The sequence below is a fragment of the Schistocerca nitens genome, chromosome 7 (assembly GCF_023898315.1).
Source record: "Schistocerca nitens isolate TAMUIC-IGC-003100 chromosome 7, iqSchNite1.1, whole genome shotgun sequence".
In the NCBI taxonomy this organism is placed as follows: domain Eukaryota; kingdom Metazoa; phylum Arthropoda; class Insecta; order Orthoptera; family Acrididae; genus Schistocerca; species Schistocerca nitens.
Window position 1 is genome coordinate 113355042 of NC_064620.1, and position 9485 is coordinate 113364526.

Below are 9485 nucleotides of genomic sequence, written 5' to 3' on the forward strand. Positions count from 1 at the left end.
TGAGCAACCATGTCATCAATTACGTGTGTGACCTTCTCGTAATCATTTACTAAATGCAAACACATGTGCACATAACAGATTGCATATGCTGTACACAGCAGAAGTTTGAACATGAATTTCACTTCCTGACACTCCTTCCACACTCATAAACTGCAATACACTTCATTTTTCATCTTTCCTGGCCTCCATAGTGAATAGTGAAGTCCAATGCACCCATGACATGCTGACCTCATGACAAACACGTCTAACAAACAGGCAGCATAGCAGTGAAAGTTCATGATGTTCCTTCCTAATTCCCAATAGAGGGTACTTCTAAACCCCCCCCCCCCCACACACACACACACACTATTTGACTGGCCCTTGTGACTGAGCCGATGGGATCATTCCATTTCATATCCTGCTAAATTTTTATATATAATTACCTGTATAACTTGACAGACTCCAATTGTGACTCCTTAATACTGTAGTCAATGGATGCTTCATTTTTGTTTTGCGAAGTGCACAGTTTCATACTTCTGAAAATTTGCGTCTCTGCACCACACAGAAATCTTATAAAATTCTGATTAACCATCTGTGCAGCTTTTTCCAGACAGTACTTCATTAAAGATAACTTTATCATCTGCAAACAATCTGAAGTTACTATTACTATCATCTGCCAGGTTATTAGTAAACAGCATGAACAGTAAGAGTCCTTATGCATCTGAAGTTGCTTCTGCATCTGCTGATGACTGTCCTACCAATATTACATGCTGTGTCCCACTGTAGAGACATCCTCTACCCATTAAAGAATATTAAAAACAAAGATTCCATGACTTACCAAACGGGAAAGCGCTGGTAGGTAGGCACAATAAAAAACACACAAACACACATACAAAATTTTGAGCTTTCGCAACCCCCGGTTGCTTCGTCAGGAAAGAGGGAAGGAGAGGGAAAGATGAAAGGATGTGGGTTTTAAGGGAGAGGATAAGGAGTCATTCCAATCCCGGGAGCGGAAAGACTTACCTCAGGGGGAAAAAAGGACAGGTATACACTCGCACACACACATATATCCATCCACAGATATACAGACACAAGCAGACAAATTTAAAGACAAAGAGTTTGGGCAGAGATGTCAGTCGAGGCAGATGTGCAGAGGCAAAGATGTTGTTGAATGACAGGTGAGGTATGAGTGGCGGCAACTTGAAATTAGCGGAGATTGAGACCTGGTGGATAACGGGAAGAGAGGATATATTGAAGGGCAAGTTCCCATCTCCGGAGTTCGGATAGGTTGATGTTAGTGGGAAGTATCCAGATAACCTGGACGGTGTAACACTGAGCCAAGATGTGCTGGCCATGCACCAAGGCATGTTTAGCCACAGGGTGATCCTCATTACCAACAAACACTGTCTGCCTGTGTCCATTCATGCAAATGGACAGTTTGTTGCTGGTCATTCCCACATAGAAAGCGTCACTGTGTAGGCAGGTCAGTTGGTAAATCACGTGGGTGCTTTCACACGTGGCTCTGCCTTTGATCGTGTACACCTTCCGGGTTACAGGACTGGAGTAGGTGGTGGTGGGAGGGTGCATGGGACAGGTTTTACACCGGGGGCGGTTACAAGGGTAGGAGCCAGAGGGTAGGGAAGGTGGTTTGGGGATTTCATAGGGATGAACCAAGAGGTTACGAAGGTTAGGTGGATGGCGGAAAGACACTCTTGGTGGGGTGGGGAGGATTTCATGAAGGATGGATCTCATTTCGGGGCAGGATTTGAGGAAGTTGTATCCCTGCTGGAGAGCCACATTCAGAGTCTGATCCAGTCCCGGGAAGTATCCTGTCACAAGTGGGGCACTTTTGGGGTTCTTCTGTGGGAGGTTCTGGGTTTGAGGGGATGAGGAAGTGGCTCTGGTTATTTGCTTCTGTACCAGGTCGGGAGGGTAGTTGCGGGATGCGAAAGCTGTTTTCAGGTTGTTGGTGTAATGGTTCAGGGATTCAGGACTGGAGCAGATTCGTTTGCCACAAAGGCCTAGGCTGTAGGGAAGGGACCGTTTGATATGGAATGGGTGGTAGCTGTCATAATGGAGGTACTGTTGCTTGTTGGTGGGTTTGATGTGGACGGATGTGTGAAGCTGGCCATTGGACAGATGGAGGTCAACGTCAAGGAAAGTGGAATGGGATTTGGAGTAGGACCAGGTGAATCTGATGGAATCAAAGGAGTCAAGGTTGGAGAGGAAGTTCTGGAATTCTTCTTCACTGTGAGTCCAGATCATGAAGATGTCATCAATAAATCTGTACCAAACTTTGGGTTGGCAGGCTTGGGTAACCAAGAAGGCTTCCTCTAAGCGACCCATAAATAGGTTGGCATACGAGGGGGCCATCCTGGTACCCATGGCTGTTCCCTTTAATTGTTGGTATGTCTGGCCTTCAAAAGTGAAGAAGTTGTGAGTCAGGATGAAGCTGGCTAAGGTGATGAGGAAAGAGGTTTTAGGTAGGGTGGCAGGTGATCGGCGTGAAAGGAAGTGCTCCATTGCAGCGAGGCCCTGGACGTGCGGGATATTTGTGTATAGGGAAGTGGCATCAATGGTTACAAGGATGGTTTCCGGAGGTAACAGATTGGGTAAGGATTCCAGGCGTTCGAGAAAGTGGTTGGTGTCTTTGATGATGGGAGACTGCACGTAATGGGTTGAAGGTGTTGATCTACGTAGGCAGAGATACGTTCTGTGGGGGCTTGGTAACCAGCTACAATGGGGCGGCCGGGATGTTTGGGTTTGTGAATTTTAGGAAGTAGGTAGAAGGTAGGGGTGCGAGGTGTCTGTGGGGTCAGGAGGTTGATGGAGTCAGGTGAAAGGTTTTGTAGGGGGCCTAAGGTTCTGAGGATTCCTTGAAGCTCCGCCTGGACATCAGGAATTGGCTTACCTTGGCAAACTTTGTATGTAGTGTTGTCTGAAAGCTGACGCAGTCCCCCAGCCACATACTCCCGACGATCAAGTACCACGGTCGTGGAACCCTTGTCAGCCGGAAGAATGATGATGGATCGGTCAGCTTTCAGATCACGGATAGCCTGGGCTTCGGCTGTGGTAATGTTGGGAGTAGGATTAAGGTTTTTCAAGAAAGATTGAGAGGCAAGGCTGGAAGTGAGGAACTCCTGGAAGGTTTGGAGAGGGTGATTTTGAGGAAGAGGAGGTGGGTCCCGCTGTGATTGAGGACGGAACTGTTCCAGGCAGGGTTCAATCTGGATAGTGTCTTGGGGAGTTGGATCATTAGGAGTTGGATCAGGATTATTTTTCTTCATGGCAAAGTAATATTTCCAGCAGAGACTACGAGTGTAGGTCAGTAAATCTTTGACAAGGGCAGTTTGGTTGAATCTGGGAGTGGGGCTGAAGGTGAGGCCTTTGGATAGGACAGAGGTTTCGGATTGGGAGAGAGGTTTGGAGGAAAGGTTAACTACTGAATTGGGGTGTTGTGGTTCCACATTGTGTTGGCTAGAATTTTGAGGTGTTGGGGGGAGTGGAGCTGGAAGTGGGAGATTGAGTAGATGGGAGAGACTGGGTCTGTGTGCAATGAGAGGAGGTTGAGGTTTGTTGGAAAGGTTGTGGAGGGTGAGTGATTTGCCTTTCCGGAGGTGGGAAACCAGGAGATTGGATAGTTTTTTGAGGTGGAGGGATTGTTAGATACCATTATTAGATACCACATAAGATCAAAGTTTTCTTAATAATTATATGTGTTGCAACTTTCTAATATCAAGAAACATGTCAACTACCTGACAGCCTTATTCACTGTTTTCAGTATGTCACGTGAGCCAGAATTTCATAAAACCAATGTTTTGGGAATATATGTGGTAAAACAGTTAATGATAGGAGGGGCCCCTAGAAAGGGCCAGGTGAAAGGTCTTTAAGGCTGTTTGGGGCACCAAAGCTAGTGTCAAGATTCTCATGGGTGGCACAAAAACCAGAAGTGAGATTTGCAGTGTAAAAGCACAAACTGCTGATCTCCATTTTCAAATGGTCCTTCACAAAGGAAGTTCTAGGAGTACTGCCCCAGCAAATTTTCAGAAGATAAATGTTTCTACTCCCTCCTTGAGCTATGACACAACTGCCTCTTTATCTAGTTTACAGAACATGTAAAACCTTCTGCTTGTTGTAGTTGGCCTTTGTACTTCAGTAATCATAATTAAAGAAACTTCCCCATAGTCACTGATTTCAGCTTGAGTGCAAGACTTCCTATTCTTTGCCAATTTTTTTCTATTAGGTCTAATATTTTCCTCGTAAGTGCACTTCTGAACTATCTGTTCCGTGTAAAATTCAGAGAGCATTATTATGCAATATGGCTTGTCAAGCCCATTACTTACAAAACTGTAAGTACACCAGTCAAGTGTTGGATAGCGCAGTTCTCCTCCAGAAACTATAGTATAATTGGCAAACATATATATTAAAGTGCTATGGTTTTCTTTAAAGTTTTTCGTAACATTTGCAAGTGCCAAATAAAAGGACCTAATTATATTTTATGGCCACCCTTGATAAACTAAATCACATGTTCTTGCTCCCGTAATAACCACAAAGACATAATTACATGAATTACAATGTGTGCAGATGTATTTAAACAGCCAATTTTTCCTGCACTTGAGATGATAATGGAATGAGAAGAAATATTAATATGGTATAACGAAAAGACCTTCTGCCATGAATTTCACTTTGGTTTGCAGAGTGTGACTGAATGTAGACATAGATGAGCTCCATTACTTCTTAGGAGCACTTCAAATTATGAGGCACTGTTGGCTGTTGATTACTTGGATTTTAAAAGTCTCATCTTTTTTAACTTCGTCCATCAATACTATGGGAGGGGCTGTACATGTATGAGGAGCGGGTGGACAGCTACCTAATCTAAAAACACTTGTGTACTACCTCAAACACCATAAGTTATCTGGGTAGCAGCCTCTCATGTGTAGGGCACGAGTGCATCATTTAGGGGCACCTTACAGTCCTCAACCCTGTGATGCATATGTAGGAATGTAGGATGTTGCTGCCTAGCTTCTCACATCACCTTCAAAGTCTCTGGTTCAAGCTGTCCAATTGACTGAGAAACTTGGGGGCAGAATCATTTCTGCAGATAATGCTGCAGTTTGAAAACACTGCTGAAATTCTCTGAGTAGGGTTGTCTCAATGTTCCCTGTCAGTCACTGTCAAGTTATGGTTCAGAGCCCAGGCAACAAATGTAATTCAGTTTCATGTACACCATCATCCACAATGTGTTGCATCTTGTTCCCTCAGTGGCTGCCGGAACAGCTTCTTCAACATGTAGGAAGAGTCCTTCAGACATGTGTGTGGAATGCACAAGGCAATTACAGGTTCTGTTTAAGAGATGGTGCTTTTAACAACCAAGAAAAATTATTTGGTGCTAATGATGTGACAAAAACAAGGATCAAATTGAGTGATACCCTGAAGGAACTCTGTGTCTATTGTCATGGCTATGCCCACCAAAAATCTTGAAAATATCTGGTATGCAAGCAATATACAATATTCTTGAATGGAGAAACCAAACAGAACACACTGTGATAGTTACAATATGTGTAGATCACTTCATAAAAACTGTGTTTACATCATGTTTGTATGCTTTTCAATACTTATCAATTAATAATGATTGTGGTTAGTTGAAATGAATCTTTGAACTGGTTCTGATTCATGTTTGTTCATCTGTCTACAGCTGCAGTCAATCCTGATGAAGTGATGACAAAATAAAGAGCAATGAAAGTGGAAAGGCAACAACATTAATAACTACCAAAAGCAAGAAAATTTTCTCCAATACCAGAGACACTCTAACATGGAATTTATGCAAGTTGTACAGGTCAAATAATGTCTTTCACAACTTGAATGACAGTCTTATTAAGACCAAATGTGTTTTGCTATGCAGGAAAAAAAGGACTCTGGAAAATAAATGAGACAACATGTATGAAATTTATGGTGATTAACAACGTTTCTGTGTGTATCGAGATAAACTTTCATGAAACATATAAACTGCATTTTCACACAGAATCTACCAAAAGCAAACCTTTCTGTGGAAAACCAGATTTACTATTTATATTGGTAATTGTACTAAAACTCTAAGAAAAATTCACATCATTCAAGGAAAATACATGCTGTTCTGAAACAATGTATTATATACTGCGGGAAGCAGATTCATTAAGGATCAAAACTACACTAAAATAATTTCCAACAGCTAGCAAGGTGAAACAGTCAGTTAAACTAACTCGCATTTGTGAGGAAAGAGATTTGAGCCCTTGTCCAACCATCAGATTTAGGTCTCCTGTGGTTTCCCAGGCAAATAATGGCACACTTCCTTTGAAAAAGACATAAACAACAATTAATAAACTGAATTAAAAATATGAAGAGCAGTCTCACTACATTTAAGGTAGTTTGCTGTTGCCATAGTCCATTGAGGTAAATACTATTTGCCTGGAATCTGCCTTGTCCACAGATATCCATCTAAGTGATCCTTCTTCTAACAGTTAAGAAATTGGATTCACATTCTTTAGAAGACCAGTTTACATAACCAGGCAGCCATCTAGATTTTTTCTGTGGTTTTTTTCCCTAAATTGCTTAAAGCAAATGCTAGGAAATGTCTGAAAAGTACATGGTCAAATTCTACTCCTGCCCTTCCCTAACCTGACCCTCTGTCCTGTCTGTAATGATGTCTTTGCAACATGACATTGCACCTTAATGTTTCTCTCCTTTATATAGTGACACTAATAATTCAATATGACTTCCTTTCATTGCTTCACAGGCTACTGACATTACTGTTTGTACAAATTTAATTAGCTACAAGTGTTTGTTCTTGTTTTCAGTGGCTTATTCAAAAATGGCTCTGAGCACTATGGGACTTAACTTCTAAGGTCATCAGTCCCCTAGAACTTAGAACTACTTAAACCTAACTAACCTAAGGACATCACACACATCCATGCCCGAGGCAGGATTCGAACCTGCGACCGTAGTGGTCGCGCAGTTCCAGACTGTAGCGCCTAGAACCGCTCGGCCAACCCGGCTGGCTCAGTGGCTTATTGAAAGCAGCACAGTCATGAACCTCTCACTGTGTTTTGTATCTGAGCTCCAGTGTAAATCCACTGCAACTGATGATATGGATGCCTGATGTCCAATTTACTGAATCACACAACAGTCTTAGTTTGAAGAGTGATATTAGTTAATTTCTGAAGAGCAGCAGAATGACAGACTGAATGTTTCCCATGAACTTACACTTCACAGTAAGATTCCTAACAGTTTACCTGGTCTCAGTAATACTTGAAAAGCTCTCTAGTAGGATACCCAGGCTCATATCATCCCAAATTTGAACTCGGTGATTTTTTCTTTTTGACAAGTTCTGCCCTGAAACACATTTAAGATATCAGTATACTCTACACTACTTGATAACTGCTATGGAAAAACTACCGATTGCTACAAAACAACAGACAGTTACTATGGAACACCTGACAAATGACAGTAAAAGAAAATGTGGAGGTTTGGGTGTGTTAACCGCAGCAAACCTATGTACAAATGCTCTGTATGCATTGTGACAGTCCATGCATTATGGTGTTTGATGAATGTTGTTGTGAGACTGATTGGTGCAACATTCTGTGTGTAAGGCAACATGCCTGCAAGGCATCATCTGAGTGCATACAATCGTGGACTGGCAGTTGGACAGCTCATAACCAGTCAAAGTGTCACTACTTTGGGCACAGTAATGGTTGTGACCAAAAGAGTCATCTCATGATTAAAAAGTCTCTGAAGGTGGAAATGCTACGGAAAACATGCTGGTGGTTCTATATGGACCACCACACTGTAAGAAGATTGATGCATAGCCCTAGTGGTGAAAAGGAACAGACATCTCACTCCTAGGCAGATTGCTGAAGACCTTGCAACCAATACCAATATACATGTCTCTGCCGAAACCATTTCACAGTGATAAAAAAATCAGGCTGGTTTATATGCTTGGAATCTGGTTAAATGCATCCCACTTCAACTACGCCTTTGTCAAGAAAGAGATCACTGGTTTAGGCAGCATGTCTGGTGGAGTCCACAGCAGTGGTCCAAAGCAACATTCTCTGACAGATCCCACCTCACAACAAATGATTCTGACCACCATTTAGTGTAGAGTGAGGCAGGAACATGTTGCACTCCATGGACGTCATCGGTATGGCCTAGGCATTATGATGTGGGCAGGCGTTATGCATCATCGCCCAAAAAACTGAGGCTTCTTTCTTGTAGCTTCACCATTGTTATAAAAAAAAAAAAAAAACAGTTTCATTTTATTTGTTTGTAATGATTCTATGATATCACAGTCATATCTGATGTGCAATAATTTTCTTGTATAGACGCTAGAACCTTTAAATGGAAATGTTAACCCATTAAAATGCCTGTTTGAGCTGTATAAGCGTCACTGCAATAGCGTTAAGTCCACTGCCAGGGACATTAGTTTGTACAACGCATAAACGTGACGTAATAAGTAACACCAACTGGTGGACATTCAAGTTGTGTTCAGTTAATATGTTTTGCTGTGACACACAATGACTGTTTCTGATACGCCTATACATTTCCAGTGTTTCACCAGCAACTTGCTGGTTAGTAACAGTACACTGCATTCGGCGAGACTCATTGTTGTAACAATAAGTGCATGTTTTGTTCTTTAGGTTAGAACGAGGAAGTTCACATGTCAAGTTACCGTTCTATCATAGGTGGTGCAATACAGGAAGGAATCATGTTCATTTACTCAGCAAAGCTCTTACTGATTATTGTAGGTATGTAAGATGAGTGCTAGCGTAATGAATACGCTGAAATAAGGCTTACTCACCTATTATATTTGAAAGCAAATTCTTTCTTTCCACTCACACACCAAAGAACTCACAATCGCTAGAGAAGTGTTTGGTGTACATGTTTTCTCCACAGTCCTCTCCACGTTTTTGCAATTATATAAGTACTTGAATGTACAATATAATTTGTGAGTTATGGTAGTAAAAAAAAATCTTCAAATTTTTCATAATATTCACAGGCAGGCCCAAACATGTCGCCAATCCTAAGCATGAATTTTAATCACTGTCGAGTTTGTAAAATACCCCATATTTAGCGACTTTCCCCTAAATTGGCAACACTGCTGGTGAAAATTTCAACTGCTGTCATATCGTCCGTAGCTTCGAGTGCACCTGTTTATTTTGCAGCAAAAGCATTGTTGTGGAGTGGGTAACTTTTCACTTCGTGCTGTTAAATTGTGTTCGTTGCGATCACTGAATTTCGTAGCTTGGAGCTTTCTCGTTTCATTCTAAAGCACTCACCATACATCTGTTCCGCATTTTCAATATGATATTGAGCTCACTTATAGTTAATTAACATGTATCTAATTCATTCTGTTCACTACGAATACACGAAAATGAGGGTTGTGGAACAGACAATATCACAATCGATGAAGTTTGTGCATTGTTTTAACTAAGAAGGTGAACAGTTTTGCAAAAAAAATCTTAAGGTCATGATTC

The 9485-nt window shown here is 41.7% G+C and overlaps 1 long non-coding RNA gene across 1 annotated transcript; it reads right to left on the bottom strand.

The window, feature by feature from the left end:
* Positions 1-439: 439 nt before the first annotated feature.
* LOC126195371 (uncharacterized) lies at positions 440-8907 on the bottom strand. Its single transcript, XR_007538597.1, has 3 exons — positions 8810-8907; positions 7248-7347; positions 440-531 (listed from the first exon to the last, which is right to left on the bottom strand). It is a non-coding gene; the product is annotated as an uncharacterized LOC126195371 (long non-coding RNA).
* Between the last annotated feature and the right edge of the window lie 578 nt (positions 8908-9485).